Genomic DNA, 25,201 nt, shown 5'->3' on the forward strand with positions numbered 1-25,201 from the left:
CCTGGTCCACAAGACAACCATAAGTGACTAATGATGGGACTTCAAAGGACAAGACCGGGAGGCAGGGTGGGTAAGGGGTGGGGGGCCTTGTTCTAAGAAGCTCCTTAGGCAGTGATGGCCTTAGACCTGGCAGCGGTGTCTTCTAGCTCTGCCAAGGCCCAGGGAAGTCCCCAAGAGTCAGTAAGCAAATGGAAGGCAGGGCCAGCTATGTAATTTGGGGGCCCTGTACAAAATGAAAATGTAGGTCCCCTTGTTCAGAAAGTAGGAAGAAAGCTTTTTCCTTCCCTTTTCCGTCTCTTTCCCCACCTGCTGTGATGTTTTTAATTTGCTGTTTAATGCCATGATACCTTGGGCACAGGGACCCTCACAGGGCGAATACAGATCCTAGCAGATGCCACTGGCCCTACCCTGTGGCTCGGCGGGCAGATGCACCTAACCGCACCCCTCACCGTGCCTGCACCCAGGCCCTTGTCAAGAGTGGAGAATGTCAGAAGTTACTGGGAGTTGGGGGGCGGGAGGATGGGAGCAGGCAGCTGTGATCCTGGGCAAGGCAGGACCACTCCAACTCTCCAAGCTGAAGCTCCACACCCCCAGCACGTGCAGCATTGTTCCACAGGCTTCACTTAGAAAGTGCAAGTTCAAAGATAAAGTGGGCTTTCAAGAGAGTGAATACAGAGCATGAAACCCCAAGCAAGGGGCTTCCTGCTGAGGACAGGGCCAGATGCTACGACGTGGCCACTTGCCCATGAAGCTGGCGCTGATGGGAGGACTGTAACCTTTCAGAAAGAACAAGGTCCCTGTGTCGGGTCTCGGCCCAGGACTGAGACCAGTCTTACTGGAAGGTTCTGCTGCAGGTACCTTCTGCAGACCGCTGGCCCCGGATGTGACTGCTGTCCGGTGGCCTGCTGGCCTCTCTCCTCACCCTGGGCCTCTCGAGAAGGACACTTCGTGATCATGGGCCCCCTCGGAAATGCCCCCCTCCCTGCTGTAATCCCTTCTGTCGTTGCCGGATGTTCCTGCATTGACAGACCCATCCCCTCTAACTTCCTGAGTGACAAGGGTCAGAAATCAAATGATAAGTTTGCTGACCTGCTTCCTCGGGAACAACGCCAAGCAGGTGGTGCCCCGGAGATCAGAGGGGGCTGGGCACTCGAGTCCACCGGCCACCCACGCTGTTCCCAGCCCTGGAATCACGGTGAGGGGGTGGGGGTGGGGGGTTGGGGGTGGCGGGGTGCAGCTTCAGGACGTCTGTCTGGCCACTCCCAAAAACATGAATGAGGGAGGCTCAGGAAGGTTAACTAATGCTTAGTATTCAGTACCTACTGTGGACTGGCGATCTGACCAACTGCTTTATCTGTGATGCCTTAGTTAACCTTTGCAAGAATTGTAGGCTCCCCCGATTTTCCTGATGAGGATAACTGAAAGAGTCAGAGAACGAAGCCATCAGTACAAAGCTGTAAGCCACTTGGTTTGAAAATAGATTTGAACCCAAGCCCAGATGACCCCTCAAACCACTGCTCTGCACACAGTCCCAGGCACGGCTGGGTGGCTGGGTCACTGCCTGGCTGGGACACTGCCCCTACCGCTGTGTGTGCATGGGATGAGCAGGGAGCTGGACCCCAGCGGCTGCTGTTTGCAGGCTCCTGCCTCTGGGAAGTCACCCTTCTTGGCAGGGAGCCGTCCTGAAGCTGCAGCTCCATCTCTTCTCCTCCAGGATCCAGCCAGCCCTGGGGCTACTCTTAGGATCGGAGAAGAAGGCGGGAGAAGGTGGGTTAGACACACTGGGATGCAAGTCACACCTCTGCCTCTTGCTCACCGTGTCTCCTTGGCTTGTCGCTTCCCACTGGGGCCTCGGTTTTCTCACTGCAAATCAAGGGGTAATTTTAGTTCCTGTCTCGGAGGGGTTTTTGTGACCCCATATACAAAATGGGCATTCAGCAGTTGGTGGCTGTTTTTGTATTGGTAATTCATGGCACTGTGGGGCAAGGACGGCATCTTGGTGGCACCTGTGACCCTTGGGAGCACCTCTCCATGTTGGGACACTTTGGAAGTCCCTCAGCCCAGAGCCACCCTCCCCAGGGAGTTCATCCCTTTCTTGCTTTGCTTGGTTATTCATTGATTCCACAAATCTGGACACTGACCTAAGATGTATAACAATCAAGAGACAAGATGGAGCTGGCACTTCTGTGGGGAGAACAACCAGAAAACAAGAAATGGGGGAAGTAGGTCACTGACCCAGGGGTTGGAGACAGATGACCGGGGGCCGTGGGCTTGGGGGCTCAGAGTCCCTGGGCTGCCTGGTGGAGTGATGGTCCCCGAAGTCTCCCAGAGAAGGCAGTTGCTGGGGATTTAACATGCTGCCTGTTGTTCAAGGTCCCTGCTCTCCCAGGGGGCCTGGGTTGGCCTCTTGGGGTCGCTTTACCTCAGGTGTCTTTGAGAATGTGGTTTCCCGGTTGGGAGGTGGGAGCGTCTCTCAGGCTCCCCCAGGACTCTCACCGGCTCCCTCTCAGGGCTACTGGTCCCTGGGGCCACGCCAGGAAGGCCCTGACTAGGTATTACCGCACTGACTCCCCTTGGTGACCCCGTGATGCAGGTTCTTTTGGTCCCATTTTACAGACGAGGAAAGGGAGACTGAGTCATTTGCCTAAGGGCTTCGTAGTAGGTCTGTGCCTGAGCCGGGATTTGAACCCAGGCCTTTGACTCACAGAGCACACACCCTAAACCACTCAGCTGTAGTAGGAATAGCCTACTATGTGTCTGAGCGGTGCTGAGAATAGAAAGGCCATCAGTGCTCTAAGTGGACTGAGAAGTGACCATTTCCCAGGGAGCTGGGTTTGCACTTAACTCCTGGCTCCCAGGCTGTGGGGTGGGTGGCGGGGATCCCTGTGTTAGGGATGAGGAAGCTGGGGCCCAGAGAGGTTCATGGCTTGTCAAGGTCACTCAGCCCCAGGCAGCCTGACTGCAAGATCACTTGCTGTGCCTCTCGTTCACCTTGGCTATGTCCGTCCCAGCTTTGACCTACATACATATTTTGCATTTGGACAAACTAAAGTCCCCTGGGCTTCCCGGGTGGTGCCAGTAGTAAAGAACCTTCCTGCCAATGCAGGAGATATAAAAGATGTCAGTTGCATTCCTGGGTTGGGGAGATCCCCTGGAGGAGGGCATGGCAACCCACTCCAGTCTTCTTGCCTGGAGAATCCCATGGACAGAGGGGCCTGGAGAGCTGTGGTCCATAGGGTGGACACAACTGAAGTGCTTGGTATGCATTTACAAAGCCCCCAAGATAATTCAGCAGTGTGATCCCAAACTAGGGAGAGTGTGAGCCGTTTGGGTCATTGTGGAAATGGACACCCCGTCCACAGTGAAGTTGCATTTGAGATCACACTGATTCTCAGGGCAGGAAAAGCCGGGAGAGATTGACGGTGGTTATGATGGCCTATGGGTGTGAATTCCCCTGGGGACTGATGCGAGGGCCAAAGGGCTTTATGGTATTTGGGACATCAAGCCTTTTAAAAGAAAATGTTTCCAAAGCTGTCCCATCCCACCGAAGGCAAGCAGTCCTTAAACGGCAAAGGAAGAGCTGTGTTCCGTGTTCACAAAATGGTTGAGCTGGCGTTCAGGCCCATTTATTTAAACCCAGAGTCGACAAGGCTAAAGACTTCAGCTCTGAGTGGCAGCTCGCTGCCTCTCTTGCAGCAGGGGAGCGTAATCTTCAGGGTTTTCTTCCCATTTACGGGTTTTTGTGTTGTTGTATATTTGTAAAATGAGGCTTCTGCTGGCAAAAGCAGGTTTTAGCGAGCACGGCAGCTCTTTCAAGACCTAATAAGGCCCCAAAGGAGGGTGTGTTCCGGCAACACTTTCCTCCCCCCCGGGGGCGGCTGATTCCAGCTCGCTTCGTACACTTTGGGCACCGGGTACCATCCGTCTTGCCTCCCATTAACGGAATTACCGCCATCACTTCTGCGGGACAAGATAGGCCCTTTGGAACTGCCTTGGGGACAGAGGCAGGAGCAGCCGCCAAGCAGTTTTGCTTAGAGGGGAAAGGAAAGAAAAAAAAGAGACAGAGAGAAAAAACCAATCTTCTGCACAGATGGATGGTTCCTTGGGTCCTGAGAGCCCGGGCCAAGGTGGAAAGGGGCAACAGGCTGCACTTGGACACCACCCGGAGGAAAGTGGGCAAGCTGGATGGCCCCTGTCCCCAACACATAAGGAAGGGCTGGTCAGCCTGAACTCACACCTTGAGTTCAGAGAAAGGGAAGGAGGGGGACTCAGCATTTGGGGGGTCCTTGCATATGCCTGACCCTGCACCGGCTGCTTTGGGCACATCATGGGAAATAAGTGTCACTGGCTCCATATACAGATGAAACAGAAGAAGCTCAGAGAGTCCAGGAACTCGCTTCAGATGATTTCATATGTGGTGGCCCTGGGTTCGTTCGTTTTCCTGGGCCGCCCTCTGGAGAACAGCAGCGCCCCTCCGAAAGGTGACGAAGTAGCAGAGTGAGGACTCCAAGTCCAGACGCCTCTGCTTCACCCCACAACACTCCCAATTCCACACGGCCGAGCCAGCATCTCAGGGGACTTTGCTGTTACACAATGAAGCTGAACCTGTCTCCTCATCTTTGTGAAATCAAGTCCCTCGTGGGACTGTGGCGAGGGGTGGCCTAGGAGGTAACAGTCACGGAGCCCAGAGCGGATTGGTGTTCAGAACTGTCCATGCCAGTTGCCCACCCTCCCCACCGCCCCCCGCTTGCCAGGCCCCCTCCCTCTGCTGTGCTGAACTCAAGGCTCTTTTGGCCTGTAATGCCTTGCTTCTCGCTTCTCAAACTTCACCACCTTCTGGAGGCTCCTCTGACCTCAGGACACTGCTTAGGGTTTCGCTTTGGGCCCCAGGCCCCGCTGTGCTTCCCTCCTAGGCATGTCCCCTATCCCTTTCAGGCCCACCGACTGGTCAGTCCCTTGACTCGAAGCCTCTCCAGAGCCGAAAGTCCCCTTTCCTCTCTGGTCCCAGTACCCAACCCAAGGCCCGGCCCAGCGAAGGTCTGGGTGACAGACAGAGGGAGAAGAAGTGGTACACCCTTAATTTGCTCCTCAAGCCCTGCTACCATGGAGACAGCTGAAACTTGGAGACTGCGTCTAGAATCCAGGCCTCTGTTGGGGGCAGATGGGTTGGCTGGAGGGATGGAACCTGTCCTGTGGGGTGAAATTTTGTGACTCCTACACCCTGTGGGCCTGCTACAGGTGATTCCTTAAAGAAGGGTTTGATCCTGTGGGTGACAACCCTGTGGTCCTGTGATGACCCAGAGTTTGATCCTATGGGCCAAATGACCCTATGACCCTATGAGTTTGATCAAGGGTCTTGAGTGGGGGACTGGCTCCCTGAAGCCCATGTGGGACGGTGCTGCAGAGAGGGGATGGGGGCTGGCCTGGGGGAGCGAGGGAGAGGTGGGCAGCCTGGAGCCGAGGTGAAGAGGGGCCTGGTGTCAGCACTCTGGGCTCCTACCCAGAGACCCCTGTGTCTTGGCAACAAAGCCAAGGATGCCGGTTCGAAAGAATGTTCTGTCATGGTTTGAACTGCTTCAGGGCCTTGGGAATGATTCCCAGATCTTGGGAGTGATTCCTCATGGGTCCGGCCTCAGTGTCCTCCTCAGTGAAGAAGGGGTGATGAGCTGCCCTTTGACCCCATACCTGGATTTGGGGTGGGGCTGGGGGGAGACCAGGGCCTGTAGGGGGTCAGACTTGAGAGTGAGGGAGGAGAATCAGGGAGCAGTAGTGAATTCCTGCCAGCGACTGAAGGGGCTCTTGACGCCCCAGTGGCTTCGCTGTGAGCAGAGGCCCTGCGTGTGGCTGGGGCGTGTTGGGAGGGAAAGGCCTGGCTTAGGTGGAGGCTGCATGCCACGTGCCTGGTGCCTCCTCTGCAAATGCCAGTTCTTTCCTCTTAACAGTGTGGAATTATTTACATAGATTTATCAGCTATCTTTTTGAAAAACACAACTTCTCCCCCTGCTGCTACCGTTTCTCTTTAACAGAGCATCCATCAGGGGCTTACATGTGCTGTTATCTTGTAGTCCTCACCTTGTAAATGGCTTCATTTTATAAGTGAACTCAAGGCTCAGAGAGGTAAAGTGTCTTAGCCAAAGTCACCCAGCAAGGATCTGAACCCAGATCATCTCCCCTGGAAACACCTGGGGATCCATAGGGGTTAACCAGTTTGGGGATGGGAGAGCTAGACGGAGGACACAGGATATGCAGGGGCCGAGGTGTGAAACCTCCAGGTGCCAGGAAACGATAAGAGGCTCCATGGAGTCGATGTGTTGGCTGGGATTAGGATCAGAGGTCAGGAGGCCTTGGATGCTACGCTCTGGAATGATGACTTGATCTGGAAGCTTTGAAGGTTGATAAAGGAGGGAGATACAGTCAGGACAGTGTTTCTGGTGGTGTGTGTGGAAAGTGGTCTGGTGTTACGGAGGGTGTTCAGGCCAGGAGACTGGGAGGCTGGTGTGGTTGTCCGTGTGGGCTCTCCCAGAGCCTCTCACCTGCCTGCCGCTGAAATTCCTCCCAAAAAGAACCTTTGGCTCTCTCCCACCCACCGCCCCAGCCCCTCTGCTGGGTGTCGGGGTGGGAGGCCCCCTCACCTCCACACTCTCAGCCTCTTTCACAGCTTTCTTGTGAAAAACAAGGCCGACGCCTATCAACTTGCTGGGGACAATGTGCGAATAAATGATAAAATATGTAAAGCTCACAGCAGCTGCTTTGGGAAGGGGAGAAAAAGTGCCATGGATGTGTTATTTCCCCTAAATCCGGATTTCTGCATTTTTTTTTTCCTTTCCGGGCATGAGAAGCTGGAGTTAATGGGAGTGCGTCCGCCCGGGAATACATTTATTTCCCCCGATTTCCAGGCGGTCTCATTAATCTGCTAGAGACCCAGTTTTCTAATGCGCTTCCTGGGAGCCCGTGGTATCGTCACTGTGATCGAATTCCGACTCTCTCCTTATTGATTGATTGATTGGTCTGGAGGAGTCAGAGGCGAAGCTGTTCGTATGAGCAGCTCTGAGCTTTAATGTTTGTCTGTGGCACGTTGTTGTAGGGTTGTGGGGGGAGCGGGCCGGGGTCCGAGGCCCCCCTGGCCCACGCGGTCGTTGGCCTGGCTTGCAGGTACCTGTGGCACGCAGCGAGGAGCCAGGGTCAGGTTTGGTGTGAGGCTGCGTTGAAGGGTCAGTGGTGCCCGGAGGGTGAGCTGGCTGCCCCCTGGAGCTGTCTGGGCATCGTTTCCACAGAGGATGAGCCTAGCTTAGCCCAGGAGCCCTTGCACGCCCCCTCTCAGAGCCAGGTAATGCCAGGGTGGTTCCAGAGGAGATGAGTCTGTCCCAGGGGGCTGGGCGCACCCCTCCCACCCTGGTCCCTCACAGGGCCCAGCACTCACTTGGGATGCAAGCTAAATATTTTTGTCTTAAAGGGATGAATAAGGGTGACTGGACTGATGCATTAGTTACTGTCTGGGTGACTTCATGTGCCCGGGTGGGGTCTCATTTCATCATCACCAGAACCCATTTTTCAGCCGAGGAGACTGAGACTCAGAGAGGTGAGGATCGTGCCTAAGACACCCAGCAGAGAAGCCTCGGCCTGCTCTTCATGAGATGTGTCTGGCCCTCCACTCTGGTTAGAGCACCAGCCCCTCTACTTGTTAGCTTTTCCCTCTTTCTTTAAAAACTATTTATTTATTATTTATTTGGGCTGTGCCGAGTCTTAGCTGTGGCACATGGGATCTAGTTCCATGACCAGGGATCGAACCCAGGCCCCCTGCACTGGGAGTGCAGTCTTAGCCACCGGACCATCAGGGCAGTCGCATAGCCTTTCCCTCTTGATGCCAAGCTCCCCAAGGGCTGGACGTGGCTGCCCAAACCAGGTCCATGCTCCCTCCTCCCTCTTCCTTTCCCTAAGCTGTGTTTTCGCAAGGGAAGGCTGCAGCCGGGGCAGGTGGGCCTCCTATGTGCCACGCACACCCGGAACACTGCCTCCACAGTCTCATTAAACACATCAAGTGAGCTTTTTAAGGAGGGCTCCCTCCCCGTTTTCACATCATGAAAAGTGAAGCTCAGACAGGCTATGAAACTTGGCCAAGATTTCCCAGCAGATAGGTGAAGGACCCCAGTTTTAGATTCAGGGAGGACAATCGCCTACTGAAACAGACCTGCTGGTGGAGAACGGGTGGTTTTTTGTGGGCTGACCAGGGGCGTGATGATTTAGAAGGCTTGACTTTTTCAGCGGTCTAACCTGGGGCGTGATGACGTCAGAGGCTTTCTCACCAAGAAAGAGCAGGGAGTCCGCTCAGGTCAGGCAGGGTGACCGGGGGCTCCCTGGGCCCCCTGGGACACATGGGGCAGTAAGGGCCCCAAACCACACCAGTCTCAACCATCTGCTCCAGCCCTTCTCTTTCTGGCTTCAGTTGCCCTACTGATCATTTGCTAAGCAGTTTGCTGCACGATCTGATTTAATTGTCCCAGCGACCCCATGAAGCCGTATTCGTTCCACACCAGCCCGCTTCTCAGCTGCGTTTCCCTCATAGCACTTATTGAGTCTGAAATGGCCGTGTCTGCTTGCTGCTGTGTCTGGATCCACCTCTTGACCACACACCTCTAGAGGAACAAGGCTCTCTGCTTTGTGCCTCAGACAGCCCTTGGCTCTGTGAGCTTCTTAAGAAAAGCCTGGCAAATGATGACGGAATGAAGGAACCTCGTTTTCTTGGCCCGCAGAGCACAACTCTGTGCCCTTGGTCACCCGCCGGGGCAACATGGACCCCCTGCCCGTCGGGGGCCAGCTGGGGCCTCTCTTGCTGCCCAGCCTTCAGCCTGGAATTCCAGGTGTGCCTGGGTGCCCGCAGGTTCACGCCGCCCAAAGAAACTTTCAGACTGCGCCTGTGGCTTTGGATCGGCTCAGAAAAAGCGTGTCCTGTGACTGCTCAAGGAATCTGGGCATTTAGCCCAGAAAAGAGTGTGTTTCCTGGCTTCCTGAGAGCTGGGGCCCACCCTGCCCCTGGCCTGGGCGTGTAGAAGGGGAGGGAGGGAGAGATGGACGCCAGCCCTGGAAAGGCGAGGACGTCTGGCCTTATCATCTAAGGTTCCTGAGACTGTCCAGGCAAGGCCACCCCAGCACGGTGGGGCAGAAAGTTTCCCCAGTGTTGGGGGCATCTCTAAGATGGGATTAGCACTCTCGAGTTACTGGAAAAGAAACATTCCTTAAACTCAGACAGCTTATGATCCCCAGCGGCTCTGCTGGCCACCTCACTGGTCACCACGCGGTAGTCGTGGGTGCAGTGGTCACAGAGCTCAGGGTGACTGGCCTCCATTGGGTCGTCGGGCCACCCCCCGGGGCCAGATGTTTCGAAAGCCACTCCCTGCAGCGCCAGGCATCTGGCCTCTCCCTCCAAGGCTGGGCGCGGGTTTACGAGGTGTCTTTGAGGAAGGCTGGAGTCATCCGGCCCGTGATGTCTGCTCGTTGCATAATTTCACAATTCGGTTTTCTTTTCACAAGAAGGGTCAGTGCTTCTCTCTCCTTCTCCCTCCTCCTTTTTCCTCTTTTATTTTCTTTCCCTCTTGATCCTCCCTCATTGACTGGCCCGGAATGCCTCCGCCCTCTGGCTGGGAGATCACCGAGTCCTCAGAGGAGATTAACTGGAATTACCCACAGGTTAACTGGAATATACTTGTCAAGTCTCTGAGATGGAGAAACCTCCTTTTTGTACTCGGAGGAGAGTGGAGGAGGCCAGCCTCCCTTTTCCTCAGCGAGGATTTAAAAAAGTCATCCAGGAGGGGTACAGCGGCTGGAATTTGGTTCCCAAACCCCAGACCCAGGCCAGGTCTGGGGCTGTGGGCTGTCTCACTGATCCTTGGTGACATGAGAAACTTAAGGACAGGCCTGGCCTCAGCTACTTTCTTGTGTTGGGTGTCCTTTTAAGCAGGATGGTGATGACAGATAGAAATTATATTTTAGATGTCAGACAGCGCTGGCAACCTTATGTCCATCTTCAGAATTTGGGAGAATCATTACAGGCCTGTGAAAGCCCTAGGCCCATGCTCAGTCACTCAGTCGTGTCCGACTCTTTATGACCCCGTGGACTGTAGCCCACCAGACTCCTCTGTGCATGGGATTTCCCAGGCAAGAATACTGGAGTGGTTTGCCATTTCCTCCTCCAGAGGAATCTTCCTGACCCAGGGATGGAACCTGTGTCTCCTGCATCGGAGGCAGATTCTTTACTGCTGAGCCACAGGGGACCCATCACTAATTAACTTCCTCTGAAGCACCCGAAACAGAAGTAGAGTCTGAAGGAGTCTTCGACGCCTGGAGAACCCGGGGAACCTCAGCTGCACATGGAAGGCCAGCTGTGCTTGTGGGGCGGGGGGAGGTGGGGAGGGGGTGGCAGGGAGCGTGTTGGTTTCCTTGAGCTGCCATGACAAATCCCTGCCAGTGGGGTGGACTGAAACAATAAAAACTGATTCTCTCACAGTCCTGGAGGCCAGAGGTCCAAAATCAAGGTGTTGGCAGCGTTGGTTCCTTATCGAGGCTCTGAGGGTGAGTCCGTTGGGTGCCTTGCTCCCGGCTTCTGCTGGTGACCAGCAGTCCTTGGCGTTCCCTGGTGAATACACACACCTCTCCTGTCTCTGACTCTGTCGTCATGTGACCGTTTCCCTGTGTGTCTCTGAGTTCAGGTTTCCCTCTGCTTATAAAGATGCCAGCCATTGGATTTAGGGCCACCCTAATCCTGTGTGACCTCATCTTAATTCAATTGCGTCTGCAAAGACCCTGTGTGAGTTTTGTAGGGATGCTGTCTGACCTGGTACAGGGCTGAGGGTAGGGCATAGCTGAACCATAGTCCTCTGGACTGTCTGCGGCCATTTGCATTGGGTTAACCAGGGTACCCAGGGGTCCCGCCAGCATTCCAACAGAGGAGACAGATGTGCACAAGGACCCCAGTTCAGGAAGGAGAGTCATAACCCCCAACTGTATAGACTGAGAGACCCTGGAGGTGACCCGGGCAGGGGCTCGCTGACCCCAGTGCTCTGCATCCTGGACTCGCTGGCCACAAGCGTTTAGTCCTTCAGTGGCACCAGCCCAGGTAGCTTAGAGCCAAGAGCCACTCCTCTTCCTGCACGAGCCGCCAGCCGTGGCCGGGCTCCCCCGTCAGGGAGAGGGGCCCCTCCCAGTATGACAGGGCCCCGCCACTCTGGGTGGTGCATGCCAGTGTGGCCTCCGCCTGCTATGTGGGTAAAGGGCAGCCCGCAGGGCATGAAGGAGGGATCCCAGGCTCTTTTGTTTCCCCAGGGACTCTTATCTCTTTTGGCAAAAGCCCTGTGACCAGTCGTTTCCGGAGACACGTCCCAGCCTGACACCTCCTGGCCAAGTGATCTTGAGCAAGCAAGTCCTGGGCCTCTCTGCATCTCTCTTGGCCTCTCCCGGGCGATAGTCGAGTTTCCAGCCGGGCCCATTTCTGAATTAGGGAACGCTGTATGAGAGTTTGTAACAACCTTTTGTGAATCTTTCTGGTGCCTAGCACGGAGCTCAGTGAATACTCAGCAAATAGGAGAGCATGTCTCCAAGCCCAGAATGTACACTCCGTGGCCCTCCTGAGTTACAGCCCCAGAAGGGTCTCTCGAGAGGGAGATTCTGTAGGCATTTCCTTCCTCCTGTCTGTGACTGTCACCGGAGATGACCAAGGCAGGGGTGGGGAGGTTAGCGTATGGAGGCTTGATGCTGCTGAACTGTGATGGGGGCTTTCATTCATCACATAACTCATTGAGTAAAATCATACCTCAGCTTGGTACCATGGGTGACAGAGTGTGCAAAAGAGCCTGGAAGAGGAGCCTGGAGACCCGAGTTCTGGTGCTGGCTTTGCACGCCTTACTGGCTCTCTGTGCTTAGGGTCGCTCCCCCCACCTCCCCACCCATTTGCAGAGCTGAAGCCACGGCTGTTGTTAGGGCCTCTGTCCCACACCTAATGCTGGGCCCATCCAGCTTCCAGGCCTTTGCACAGGCTGTGCCATCTGCCTGGAGTGCCCTCCCACTGCTCCTCCGCTCAGAGCAGCTTCTTCTGAAGAAACAACCCCCCATTCTTCAGGCAGACTGCAAGACGCTTCCTTGTGTTTCCACACTCTGGGTGTGCAAAGCAGCAGTCACACTGGCTTGTAGCTGTGTTGGCTTGTGAGACTCCTCTCTCTCTCTCTAAATGGGGAGCCCCACTGAGGATGGACACTGGTTCCAGTACCTGCTGGTTGATTGAACAAATGATTGAAGGTCCTTGGGCCCATTACTTCTCTGCTCCAAGCCTCAGTTTCCTGTCCTTCTGCTTTCAAGCACAGGAAGTGGGCTGGTAGATTCTTTGGGGGGTTATTCTTAGGTCTCTGGTGAGACATGAGATCTCAGATGAGTGGATTCAGGGTTTTTCCTGCTCCCAGGAATAGAGCAGTGCCTTGGTGGCAGCTGTGAGCGTGTTTGATGAACGACCGCCTGCTGTTGGTGCAGTGGTAGAACACCGCGTGGGAGATGTTCTGGATTCTCCGTGCAACATTCCCACTTAGTGGATTCCAGTGTCTTGGGAAAGCCTAGATTGCGGTAGCCTCGACGGCATGGTCCTGACTGCCGTTGCGTCAACCCTCTCCACCTATCCCTCCGCAGGGGTTCTTCCCACTTTTAGAGGGAAGCGTGTGTGCTTCCTCTAACATTCTCTGTCCAATGCCTGAGACTCCGTATGCACCCGCCCTGCAGAACTCCCCCTGTGTGTCCTTGTCTGGCCGGAGCTCCCCTTCATGATGTGGACGGCAGGCTCCGCCGGGTTCATCCGCATCTCCCAGGCAGGCAAGGAATTTCAACCTCCACCTTTCCCAGCTGTGGGAATCGGCACCTCTGTGAGCCTCAGTCTCCCCATCTGCAAAATGGAGATAGTAATGCTCACTCTGGGAATGACCCGGCAGACCTGAACATGTGACAGTGCGTGGCTCGGAGTGGGAGCACGTTCTCATCATGAGTGTGTCTTCCTGGAGAGATCCGAGTGACACAGAGATCAGCGGTCTGTTTGTCGAAGCCAAAAAATGTCCGTTGTCTGAAGAATTCTGTTTTGGAAGACAAGCCCAGGTTTTGGGTCGAACCTTATTCCCTCAGGAATTTCACGGTTGAGCATCCAGACAGATTTTATAAGCTTGGTGACCACCCAAGCCTTTGAGCCTTCCACGTGGATGTTCCCAGGTCAGGCTTATTCGGGAATCTCTTGCCCAGCTGGGCTGCTTGTCGCGTCGGTAGCATCATTTCCAAAGAGCAGGTTCTGTCTGGCTGTGAATAGATGTTTTTCTCTGTCTTTCTTGGATGTCTGAATGGCAGTCTCCCTCCTGCGGTCCCAGAGGCCGACCTGAGTGTAAAACTCCAAAATGGACATCAGAGCAGGGTCATCCATGCATGCTCGGACTCTGGGCCCCCAGTGAGCCTCAAAGAGGTGGGCCAATGGCTGCTGTGACCTGGGAGTTTCCTGAGGGTCTCCCGGGATGTGGTTATAAAGGCTGCTGAGCAAAGTGAAGGAATCAGAGTTCGTGGACAAGGTAGCAGCTGAGAGCAGCAGGCAATTTAAGAAGGATGGCTCGGGGTCTCTAGAAATCTGCCTTCTGGCATCCAAGACACAGATGCAAAGCCCTTGAGGGCAGGAGGGACTCTGGTGATATGCCTCCTGCAGACTGAGGGCTTTGTGGCTCAGTGGTTAGAGCCACGCTACCTGAGTTCACACCCCAGTTCTTCCACTTATGCTGGACAGCACACCTGACCTTTTTGTGCCTCCGTTTCCCCCTTGTGTAAAATGGAGCTAATTATGTACTATAAAGGGGTCAGGAGGTTAACCTCACTTAAGTGCATTAGAAGAAGGCTCAGGGCATAGTAAACTGTTGTTCAGTCACCAAGTCGTGTCCAAATCTTTGTGGCCCATGGACTGCAGCATGCCAGGCCTCCCTGTCCCTCACCTTCTCCCAGGGTTTGCCCAAGTTCATGTCCATTGAATTGGTGGTGCCATGCAACCATCTCATCCTCTGTCGCCCTCTTCTCCTGCCTTCAGTCTTTCCCAGCATCAGAGTCTTTGCCAATGAGTATCAGTAAACTGAGGCCCTGAGAGGGCAAGGGGTTCGTCCGTGGTCATCCAGCAAGTCATAGAGCAGCCAGGCAGAAACTCATGATTCCTCATCTCGTGGACACTCCCCCCCCTCCCTCTGCCCCCTCAGTCAGACTGTTTCAACTCGCCTTCTGCAGAGGAAATCGCGTGACCCCCTCAGCCCACAAGAATTCAGACTGTACAGAATTTCGGAAACCTCTTCAGGCTGGCCAGGGGCCTTGTTGCAATTCCATTCAGCTGCTAGTTCTTTTTCCTTCCCTTTTTTTCTTTTGAAAGCTGCAGAAGCTTTCCTTTTCTATGTCCCCAAAGAGAAAAATTAACCTTCTGGCAAAGGAATTTGAACTTAGGTACCTGCTCTGTGTCTCTGAACCAACCCCTGCCCTCTTTCTGAGCCTCAGTTTCCTCATCTGTAAAATGAGAAGAGTTCCCTCCCCCAACCCCCCGCCTTGGCTGGACGGCCCCCACCTGCCAGCCTGTAATTGCTTTGGGGACAAGTGAGCTGAGACGTGCCACCCAGAGCGCGGATCCGCGTTGACGGTCGGGTGAGCGCTGACTAAACTAAAGCTGGTGACGCATCCTTCTAGGAAGTGAGGTGAAACCCACCAGAAATGCTGCCCACTTCCGCCCACCTCCTGGTTGCAAAGGTTATTTGAGTCATCAGAGTTGCCTGTACTTTTCTCACTGTCTTGTTTCAGTGAAATGCTCCTCGGCCCCTCTGGGCTGAGGCCCGATGGCCAGGACTGTCCCATCTGCAGATGTCAGGACTGAGGGGCTTGGCGGGCACCCCAGCCACGAGCTCTGGAGGCTGCCAGCCCAGGGGGTGAATCCCAGTTCCCAGGCTGGTGACGCCACCCCTCTCTGAGCTTCAGTCTCCTTATCTGCGAAATGGGTGGGTGAGCCCCGCCAGCAGGGTGAGCTGGCAAGCCCCAAATAGTTGGACGGGAGACCCCACTCATGCTCTCTTCTCTCCTGCTTAAGAGGCCCTGGCTCTTCTGGGCTCCGGCTGGGGCACTGGAGATGTTCATAGGCCCGAGTCCTCCCTGACTGTGGGGGACAGAGGGACATTCGGCCAGGCCAGGAAGTCTGGAGGCAGACCTTCACCCATCAGGGCCAACAGCAGCCTGAGTGCAGCCCTCTCAGCCTTCCAGTGGGGAACCATGGGCCCAGGCGGGGAAGGACCCAGAGCAGGGAGGCCGTGGAGCCTAGACTAGAACCCGGGATCCTAGACCAGGAGTCCCTTCGCCCTGGGTTCTCCTGGCACCATCAGGGGGCCAGCCTGGCCGAACCTGGGAATTTAGAGATGGGTGCCATCATGGGCCTGGAGTGGAATTGGGACTGAGCCCTATTTTGATAGGCCCTGGTAGGGCCCTCAGGCAAGTCACGTCCAGCCCTGAGCCCCTATTTCCTCATTTCAGAAACAGGCATCTGTCCTGCTGGGCCCACCTCTCAAAGTTATCCTGAGGCTTCATAAGATGGTGTGGGTAAAAATCCATCTGCAGAACAATCAAGAACTGTCCAGATGTGAAGAATTTGATAATTGTCATCTCGTGGGGCTTTTCTGTATCCCTGTCCCTCAGTGCCTGGTACAGAGTAGGTGCTCGTTAAGTGTTGAATCAATGAAGAACAATAGGTATCATTTATTAAGCACCTGCTATATACTAAGCATCACCCAGGGAACTTGCTGTGAGGTGCTGTAATCCTCACAACAACCTAGGATTGCAGGTATGTCCCCATTTTACAGATAAGAAAGCTGAGGCTTAAAAAGTAAAGTCATTTACCTAAGGTCACGCACAAGTGGAGTGTGAGGAAGTCAGGATTCACACCTGACTCTGAAGTCCGTGTGTCCTTCCTGATGCTCACAGTGGCCTGCTGGGTCACCCTCTCCCTGGGCTATGCTGGTGTTTAACAAATAGGTCCCCAGGCCAAGGGGTGGTGGGGTGGGAGGGAGAGGGATTTGCACAAAGCCTTGACTTGTAGCATTTGCCAATTTCCATGGAATAAATATCCTACCATGCCTGATTGCAGGCAACCAACATGGTAACTGTCTCACAGAACCCCTGAGAATATAGCAAGCAGCCCCCCACAAGCCAGTAGTCATGGCTCCAGTACCTGTGCACCCCTCCACTTTGCAGCCCCTCCCATGTCCAAGGAAGGCCACCGTGTTAGCAGTGTCCCCTCTGTGGGACGACAGACTGGAACCAAGCAGATGGCTTGGGTGGGCATACCTAGACCCCTCCCCACAGCCCTCTCCCTGTAGAACCCCTAGAGCTCCCTGGGGTCTCAGTATCACACAAAGACTCGGGGAGAGGGGGATGGATGAGATGCGAAAGCTGATCTGTAGCACCGAGACTGGAATATTAAGGCCTGCCAGCCCCACCGTGTGCGATATTCCTGCCAGGCCCGGAGCAGAGCCCTGTAAACGCCGGGATATAATGGACAATAAAAGTCGCTGGAAAATAGTGAGTCTCCTAGGACCACTGTCATCCCTGCCACACGCTGCTTGCTGCAACCACGAGCCCTGTGATCATGAGGCACGATCGTCATGTAAATATATAGGGTCTCTCGCCAGCCGTGGGCCAAGATTTATTTTATTGAGACAGTGCGGGGCGGGAGGCGGCTCAGGTTCATCGTCCTGGTAACTTTGTAAAATGCTTTGCCATCATTTCCAGCTTCCTGGAGAATACAGCAGGAGCCAGTGTGATCTCTCCCATTTTCCCCCAAGGGGGGAGAATCCCTATAGGCGGAGGTCACCTCCTGCCTCATTCACAGGTCATGAGATCAGGGACCCCTGAGGAATGAGGACCAGCCTTATTGTGACAGTCGGTTCACAGAGTGAGTTGCCGGAAGTAATTGTGGAAACGTTGCTGTTGAATGAGCGCTGGTTCTTTATGGCGATAACGGTAATCATAATAGTAGCAACAGCCACATTTATTGAGCTCTTGTGTATGCCTTGTCCTGCTAGTCCTGAGCTGCTGGTGTTCCGCCTGCGTATCCTCCACTTTGTCCTCATAACCCCATGAGATGGGTCCTACCCAGCCCCTGTTTACAGAGGAGGGAACTGCACAGAGGTAGCCCAAATTCCTGTGGCTGGACAGAGGCAAGTGCAGGATTTGAACTTGGGGCTGTCAGAGTCCAGAGTCTGTGCTGGGCTGCCTCACCTCACTTCCGGGCCTTCGGGTCCCAGATCAAATGCCACCTGCAGATCCCTGCAGCCCCCTTGATTGGCCCAAGTTGGAATCAGTGGCCCCTGCTTTGATTCTGCAGTGTAGTTAAGCACTTTGATCTGGTTCCCCCATGACCACAAGGACTCAGGCCTACCTTTCCATCCAGGCTCTGTCTCTCTCCAAGTGGGACATGTCCGGCGAGTCATGTGACCTCGCTAGCCTCAGTTTCCTCATCTGTCAAATGGATGCACTGTCTGCCTTGTAGGGTGGCTTTGTAAGCACACACGCTCCCGACACCCCTCAAGGATCTGGCCTGCATCTCTCATCTAACGGGTGCTCTGTGTGTGGATGCCCCGTGTACACATTCCACCTCCATGGTTGTGTTTCTGAGAGCCAGGAGGCCTCTGAGCCGTCTCCCCACATGGCTGTGACGTGTCACGAGGGAGCGTGACTTGTGGGGAGGGCAGTGTGCAGGGCCTGGGGGTGCTGACAAAGCCTTCCAAGGCCAGAGAGAGAGTCCCTTAGCAATCCCAGACCCAGAAGGTCTGGTTTTCCTCCCAGACCTGAGCCCGGGATTAGATAGAGGCTCCCAGAGCTCAGATACAGTCCGCGCCAGTGAGTCGCAAATCCTCCGTCAGCCTCATAAAAATTGTTGGCCCATGAAGAGCCCTCCTGACTGCAGAGCCTGACCCACCCATGTTGTAGGTGGGGGAAATGAGGCCAGGAGATAGGCCATGACTTTCCCAAGGCCATGTGGCCCTTTGAGATTCCCAAGTGAGTCCTGAGCCACCACGCCACACCCCGGGGCTCAGAGTGGGATTCACCCTCGAGGAGTTAAAAACGGCCGCCTAACTTCCCAGGCCAACTCAGGGACTGCCGGGGTCCTGGGGGTGGAAATGCGACACAGGAAGGTCCAGGGCCACACCAGAGATTATGTGCTGGCCCAGAACTCCTCAAGGGGTGGCAGGACTAGAGGGAGGAGACACTGTTGCCCACAGACTGAGCCACACTGAGCCTCACGGAGGTCATGTTGGAGGCTCATGGTGACCTGGGAGGCTCTGAGAGTCTGGGGACCACTGGGACTATGCCTCTCAGCACAGCTCCGCCCCCTCTTACGAGTCCCAGGGGGACAGGTGAGGGGTGACTGGCAGGGCATATGTGCCCACAGGCATGGAAACTGATCAGAGCCGAAGTAGACTTCTGGAAGGTTCTGGCTACTCCAGTCAGGAGGAAGAGAAAGACTCCCACAATCTGTGTTTCTCCAGGGTGCTAGCATGTCCTAGATGAGCATCCTGGAGGGCATTCCTCTCCAGCAAACCGGAGGCCAGAAGCAGAAGAGAAACAATGGTTAGGCAGAAAGTGCCCAACCCCAGGGCCTGACCGGCCTGTCTGGAGCCTCTACTATGGGTGCAGGCGGATGCCTCCCAGCTCGCCGGGTCATGAAGGACAGTCCTCGAAGCGGTGCCCCATGTACCGGGGCCCCGCACACCTGCAGACCTGTGGACAGCTGGCCAAGGGCCCAGCCACAGCCACCCAGGGGGCCGACACCTGGCATATGCCCGACAGTTGGACCCGGCTGGTGGGGAAGGTGCGCTGGCAGGTGGCCGAGCCCCGGTGCCAGGATCCAGCTCCCTATGTCCTCCGGGGCCTCAGCTGCCATATGCCCGTGTCAGTCCCAGTGGTGGAGCTGCAGATGGGGCGCGGGGGGTGGCTGGCCCAGACTCTCATTCTGGAGACGGAGGCAGGTGCCGGCCACGGGAGTTCTTTCCGGAGACGGAGGGCTGGAGCGGGCCTGGAGGCGTCCCTGCCTTCTCTCACGTGCCTGCAGGTCCTCCAGCCTCCGTGCCTTTGATCCCACTGTGTTCTCTGCCGGGACTCCCCTCCCCTCTGGTGCCAACCCTGGTCATCCTTCCAGGCCCCCCTGGACTCCACCTCACTTAAGGAGCTGGCCATGACCTTGCCTGGGTCACAAAGTGAGGGTCTATCCAGCCTTTCCTTGGGGGCTGTCTTACTGCTCTGTTCTGGCTTGTGGTTATCTGTCCCCGGGTTGCTGGGTGCTCTCCTGCAATCCCATAAGAGCAAGGGGGTTTCCATCTGTCTGGTCTTGGGGTCACCAGTGGTCAGCACTGGCGCTGAGCAGAGACGGCAGCTGGAAGGACGTGTGGAAGGAAGGGAAGGTGGGAGCTCTGAGCTCTCAGTTTCTGGACACATGCAGCCTGGTTTGGGAGAGCGTGGGCCCGGAACGTAAGGATGTGATGACACTGACGCCATTGACTGGGGCTCTGTTGTGTGTCGGGCCCGGGGCTGAGCATTTCCGAGTCCCGTAATGTAGCCCTCCACAGTCTGGGCGCTGTGTACTCTTGGCGTGTCCCCGTTTTACCCGTGAGGGCCCCGGGGCCCACGCAGCTGGGGCGCATCCAGAGCCAGGACTTGAACTTGGTGCCGCTGCCTACCAAGGCTCTCATCTCTTAGGCAACAGGTCTTTTTGGCTCAGCTCACAAAAGAGAGATTAGAAAGTATTCAGCTTTTATTTTTTTAATTTGTTTGGCTGCGCCAGGTCTTCGTTATGACACACGGGTCTAGTTTCCTGACCAGGGATCCACCCAGACCCCTGCCTAGGGAGCGTGGAGTCTTAACCACTGGACCACCAGGGAAGCTTCTAGAAAGGGTTACACTTTTAAAGAGACAGCAAGAATATTTATGGTTCTTCGTGTTTGCTGAGCCCCAGTGGGAGTGGGTGAGGATGGAGCACCGGAGCTGAGGGCAGGACCCCTCTTCCCTCCGAGGCTGGTGTAATCTCTGTGTCTGCGGCCCCGGTTCTAGGTTCTGGGTTCTCGGTTGGGAGTGAGGGGGTGGTGGAGCCTGCAGGGCAGATTCTGCTGCCTGACCTTGTGGGTGTGGAGTGGGTTTAGGAGGCCGGGTCCGGGCCAGGCGCTGCCACTGCTGTGCCTGTGGCCCTGGGCCAGTCTCTTGCCCTCTGGTCCCAATTTCCTGGAGAGTAAAATGGGGGAACAGGACCGAGCGATCCCAGAGTGGACTCTGGTTGCATTCCAAGCCCCTCAGCTTCGGGTACACAGGTGCTCTCTCTTAAGACTGACTGGTGGCTGCTGCCGTCAGATTCCTGTCCCTGGTGAGCAGCGGGCTCCCTGGTGGCAGTGACAAGTTCCTTTCACCACAGAGGTGGCAGCCGGAGCTATTTTTGGAGCAGCTCGTGGTGGGGGAGTTTCCTTTTGGCAGTGGCTGGGGACGGGAGTCTTGGGCAGGGGAAGTCCCGTGCAGAGACCGGGCTGGCCCCTCTTCCTCCACCAGCCCTGGCACAGAGAAGCCACCCAGATCTCCAGAGGTCCTGGGACCGTGTGAGCATCTACCTTTCAACCCCGAGCCGACACCTTCCCGGAGCTCCTCAGGAGCCACTTTGCAAGGTACTGGCCTTTGCCCTGCCTCCCACTGTGGGGAGCCCCTCACCCTCTCCAGCCCCCTGGGGCTGCTCTCTTTGCCCTTGAGGGTGTGCCTAGCGAGTGACAGGGAGGCCCTAGAGACCTCTGGGGCCTGGGCTCACAGAGCACTTGACCTTGGCTGCCTCTCTGCCACCGCTGTCCCCTTGACCACACACCTGGTGGGGACTGCCAGTGGGCCAGGGCCATCAGCCTGGCATGGCCTCTGTCACTGCCCAGGTTGGAGGGGTTCACACTGGGTGATTCCAGACTTTCCAGAACTCCCAAGGTTACGAGGGAAGTGGAAAAAGTACTGATAACTCTTCCCTCTCTGGTGTGGGTTTTGGCTTCCTGGGCCCTTCCTGATGTCTGAGCAGTGAGGGCTCCATGGAAGTTTATTCTGCTGGGAATAGCCATCTTTTCAAACCTTAAAATGAGAGCAGGAGAGAAAATTAGGGGAGGCCAGGGGTTGAAGAACTTCCCCCGTGGAGAGACCACCTGTGGGATTATGGATGTCCTCCTGGGGCCCAGGGCGGGCTTTTTACAAGCGCTGAGCCTCCATCTCCCCGAGGGTGGCTCTGCTGGGCTTCCCCCTCAGCTGTTGGTTGGCAGGGCAGTATCCGTGGTCTGAGACAGGACACAGGGCCAGAGGAACTTCTGCTCTCCCAGGCTTCTCCCTCCTGCCCCGCCCCCCCTCCGTGTTTATGTACTAGATCACCCCCCGCTGGGGCCACAAGGAGAGTGATTTGGTCTCTGCCCTTGAAGAAATTCTCCATTTGAGGGAGAGGAAAACGTGGGAACAGGCAGTGATGGCATAGAGACCAGGCCAGTGGAGACTGGGAGTCACTCACTCACTGTCTGAGGGAGTCCAGGAAGGCTGCCTGGAGGAGGTACCCTAGTTTGTGCTCAGAAGGAAGATCCAGGTTTGCCAGGAGGCAGTTCATTCCAGGCCAGGGGAAGCAGAACCTACCAAGGCCTTGAGGAGAGAGCAAGTTCGTTTCCCTGGCAGATTGGGGTCCTTGGGATGGTGGGTCTACCCAAGGGTCCTGAGGCTCCTTGCAAAGGGAGACCACCAGCTTCCCCCAGCTCCATGGTCTCCAAGGATGGCACTGGGCAAATGAGATTAAAACCCAGACTTCAGAGAGTCAGAGCTGGGTTCTGACACAGGTGCATGCTGTTGAACAGCATCACCAGCTTGGCAGGTCACTTGGCTTTTCCGCTGCTTGGTTTCCTCATCTGTGAGAGGGTGGTGCAGACTCGTGGGGGAGCATGCCGGGGTGCTACAGTCACTCCCCGGTGCAGAGCACAGGCTGGGCAGATCTTCCTTCACCACGTCCTGGAGCCAAAGGCCTTCCCGGGGAAGAAACCAAATGCCTCATTGCTCTGAGAGATGCTGACGGTTCCTACATTTTCTTTTGCTCACAGAATTGAGTTTTATTACCGAAGGAGGAAAAAGTAAAAGGTGATCGGGAGCCTCCTTGATTTTAAAAAGGCTCAGGAAAGCCCCGCAGTGCAGGCATGGTGTGTTTTCAATTGCCTGGTGACCTCTGCCTGATCTGAGACCTCGGGGAATCTGAGCATGGAGGCAGGTGTTTCTTGCTTGGGGCATCAGGAGGATGCAAGGAGCCCTGCCTCCACTGACTGGTCAGAATTTTACTCAACCAGCTCCCACTGGACACCCGTTTTGTGCCTGGTCCTGGGCGAGGCCTTGACGGTTTAGAGATGACTGCTGAGCTCAGTCCCTGCCTTGAAAGGCCAGCAGAGGAGGAGGGCAGAGTGACAGAGGGAGCAGTTTGTACCCAAACAACCGGACTTTGGGGAGAAGCCTGTGTGAAAGCCGTCAGATGGGGAGGGGGGCCTGGTACAGCTGACTGCCCCTGGGTGCCTACCCCAAGGGGTCCAACTGTGTTCACTTTATGGATGCGGGAGGGGGCGGAGCTTTCCCAGGGTCCCACGAGAAGTCTGAACCTGATTAGGGCCCAGAACCCAGTCCTGATACAGGAGACGGACTTTGCCTCATGGGAGGTCCTAGGTTCCAGGCAGAAGCTGCAGCGTGGAAGGACGTGGAAGGTTCAGGGTGCTGTGTGGTTGGGATGGGAAGGTCCTTACGTGCAGGGGCCTGGGGCGGGGTAGGCTTACAGGACAGCAGGCCAGCGCCAGCTGGACAGAGTTTGGGATGCCTCGCTCAGGAGTGTGGGCCTCTTTCTGGGGAGTTGTTTTTGTTTTTTGTTTTTTTTTTTTTTGGGTGGGGAGCCGCAGGTTGCGATTTGTGTCATGTTGAGGGAGGGAACCTCTCTTGATGGGAGATTGGGTCATCAGGCAGAGCCGACTCCAGGGACCCCACTGAGAAGGGCCCAGGCCAGCAGAGGGCAGGGTCTCTGGGTGAGTGCAGACTTGTTTGGGGAAAGGACCAGCAGCCTAGATGAAGCCCAGGTATGGGTTGTGAGAGAGGGCGAGGCATCCCTGGGATGAGCGTGCATTCCCACTGGCTTCCTGGGCAGACAGGAGACCCCATCGCTGACATGGAGACCCAGGGAAGGGCAGGTGAGTCCTCAGTGCCTGGGACTTTTGGTAGTCGGGGTCGGGAGCTCTGGAGAGAGGCCCCGGGCTGGAGAGAAATGGGGGTGAGTGGTGGGTGAGGAGATGCAAGCCAGAAGAGAACGACGGGGTGGGGGTGCCAGAAGGAAGGTGAGCTGAGTGGGCAGAAAGGCCCCATTGCTGGGTGGGCACTGCGTTGTCCCTTCAGCCACTGGCCTCCAGGTTCTGCAGGCCCACCCTGTGGGGAGACCCCACTCCCCTGAGGAGGGGGCTTAGGGACCTCTCTGCACAGGCCACACCGCCCTTCCAGGGGCCGCATGTGGCCCCAGGTCTCACAGAAGCCAGCCTCCTGCTGGTCGTGGAGCCATGGAATCTGAATAGTGAGTGTGACTTTGGGGGTGGGATGAGGGGACCCAGGACCAGTCGGGAAGCCAGACACCGTCTGTGGCTCTTCCCCTGCAGCTCCCTGGCCCCTGTAACTCTGGCCTGAGGTTGAGCTGCTTCCTGTCAAGTGATGAATGGGCAACGTCTCCTTATCTCAACCCCAGAAGAGAAGGGGGGCTGGGATGGGGGAAGCAGCAGCCAGAACCACACCCCAGGCCGGAATTCATTCATTCCCTCCCTCACTGTCCAAGGAAGTATGGACCAGAGGAGGCAGGCACACTTTGGTTTCAAATGTCAGTGCTGCCTGCTGCCTGCTGAGTGACCTTGGGCCCGTCACGTAACCAGTCTGAACTTTCGTTTCCTCCTACGTGGATTGTAGCAGCCCCCGCGCAGAGTGGCTGTGGGGTGGAGCCAGGCGTGTACAGCTCTTGGCATGTCCCTGGCGTGCACACAAGGAGGGCCCCACTAGCGTGGGCTGTCATTAGGACTGGTCCCTGTGTGGGGGCGATCCTGACTGCCCAGGCCTCACGAGAGGACACCGGGTCATCAGTGGTGTCCCTTTCCCTCGTTACACAGCCTCCCTGGTCTGAGCAGCAAACGGCAGACTAAACCCAAGCACCCATCTCCTTAGGGTCATGCCCCACTTTAGTAAGAGCCCTGCTGAAGGCCAGGGTGGGAGGCATGTGTCCAGGGGCTTTGCAAAGGCAGCCCCAGTTCTCGGAAACACTGAGGAGGGTGTTTGCTTTGGCAAGTCATGTTTTCCTTTGGAGCCTTGGTTTCCTCATCTGCAAAATGGACCTGGTGGCACCACTTGGGATTCCTGGAAGATGTCAAATTACTCGGCCTACGGAGGCATTGCTGTGGGTGCTGGCTGACGCTGAAGCTGGTCTGGCCTTGACCTCCGCAGTGGCCAGCCTGTGAACTGCCTGGCCTCCTGCTGGGCTTCAGAGCTCCGTCTGTGTAGGGGTGTATTGGGCCATGCGGGCCTGTGGCACCTCTCCTCCCCCTGCCGCCCCAGCAGTGGGCACCTTTCCTAAGCTTCCATGGCCAGCATGGAGCTTGCTGGACCAGCAGAGCTAGCCCCTTGTGCCCGTTCTGGGGTCAGGCCACTCCTTCTGTGTATGTAGGAGGGTGGGGAGTCACCAGGTTGGCTTCTTGCTTTGGAAAAATGACTTGTGAAGCTTTTCACTCAGCTGGCAGGAATAGAGAGGGGCCTTCCCCAGAGAATGGGCAGAGGGTATGGCGTCCAGCTGAGACCGGGCCTCTGGGGTTGTCGGTGAGGTTCTTCTAAGGGTGTGGCAGCCTCTCAGCCTGGGAGCCACACAGGCCTTCACCAGCTCCACCCCCAAACCTGGGGTAGTGACGACCCTGCCCCTGTGGACACACCAAGAACGTGGCTCTGCATAAAGCCTGTGACCTGATTGCATACACGTGTGCACATGCACGCACACGTGCAGAGAAGGGCAAGTGGACACTTGCTGTTCCCACTTCAGGGCTGAGGAGCATGGTGAGGTGTAGACGGATACTGGCACCCCCACGACCCT

At 56.1% G+C, this 25,201-nt stretch overlaps 1 protein-coding gene across 3 annotated transcripts in view; it reads left to right on the top strand.

Moving 5' to 3' along the window:
* Nucleotides 1-25,201, top strand: part of NEK6 (NIMA related kinase 6) — an 86,518-nt gene that overhangs the window by 11,671 nt on the left and 49,646 nt on the right. The gene's annotated exons all lie outside the window — the stretch shown is intronic.

The sequence above is a fragment of the Bubalus kerabau genome, chromosome 11 (genome assembly GCF_029407905.1).
Source record: "Bubalus kerabau isolate K-KA32 ecotype Philippines breed swamp buffalo chromosome 11, PCC_UOA_SB_1v2, whole genome shotgun sequence".
NCBI lineage: Eukaryota > Metazoa > Chordata > Mammalia > Artiodactyla > Bovidae > Bubalus > Bubalus kerabau.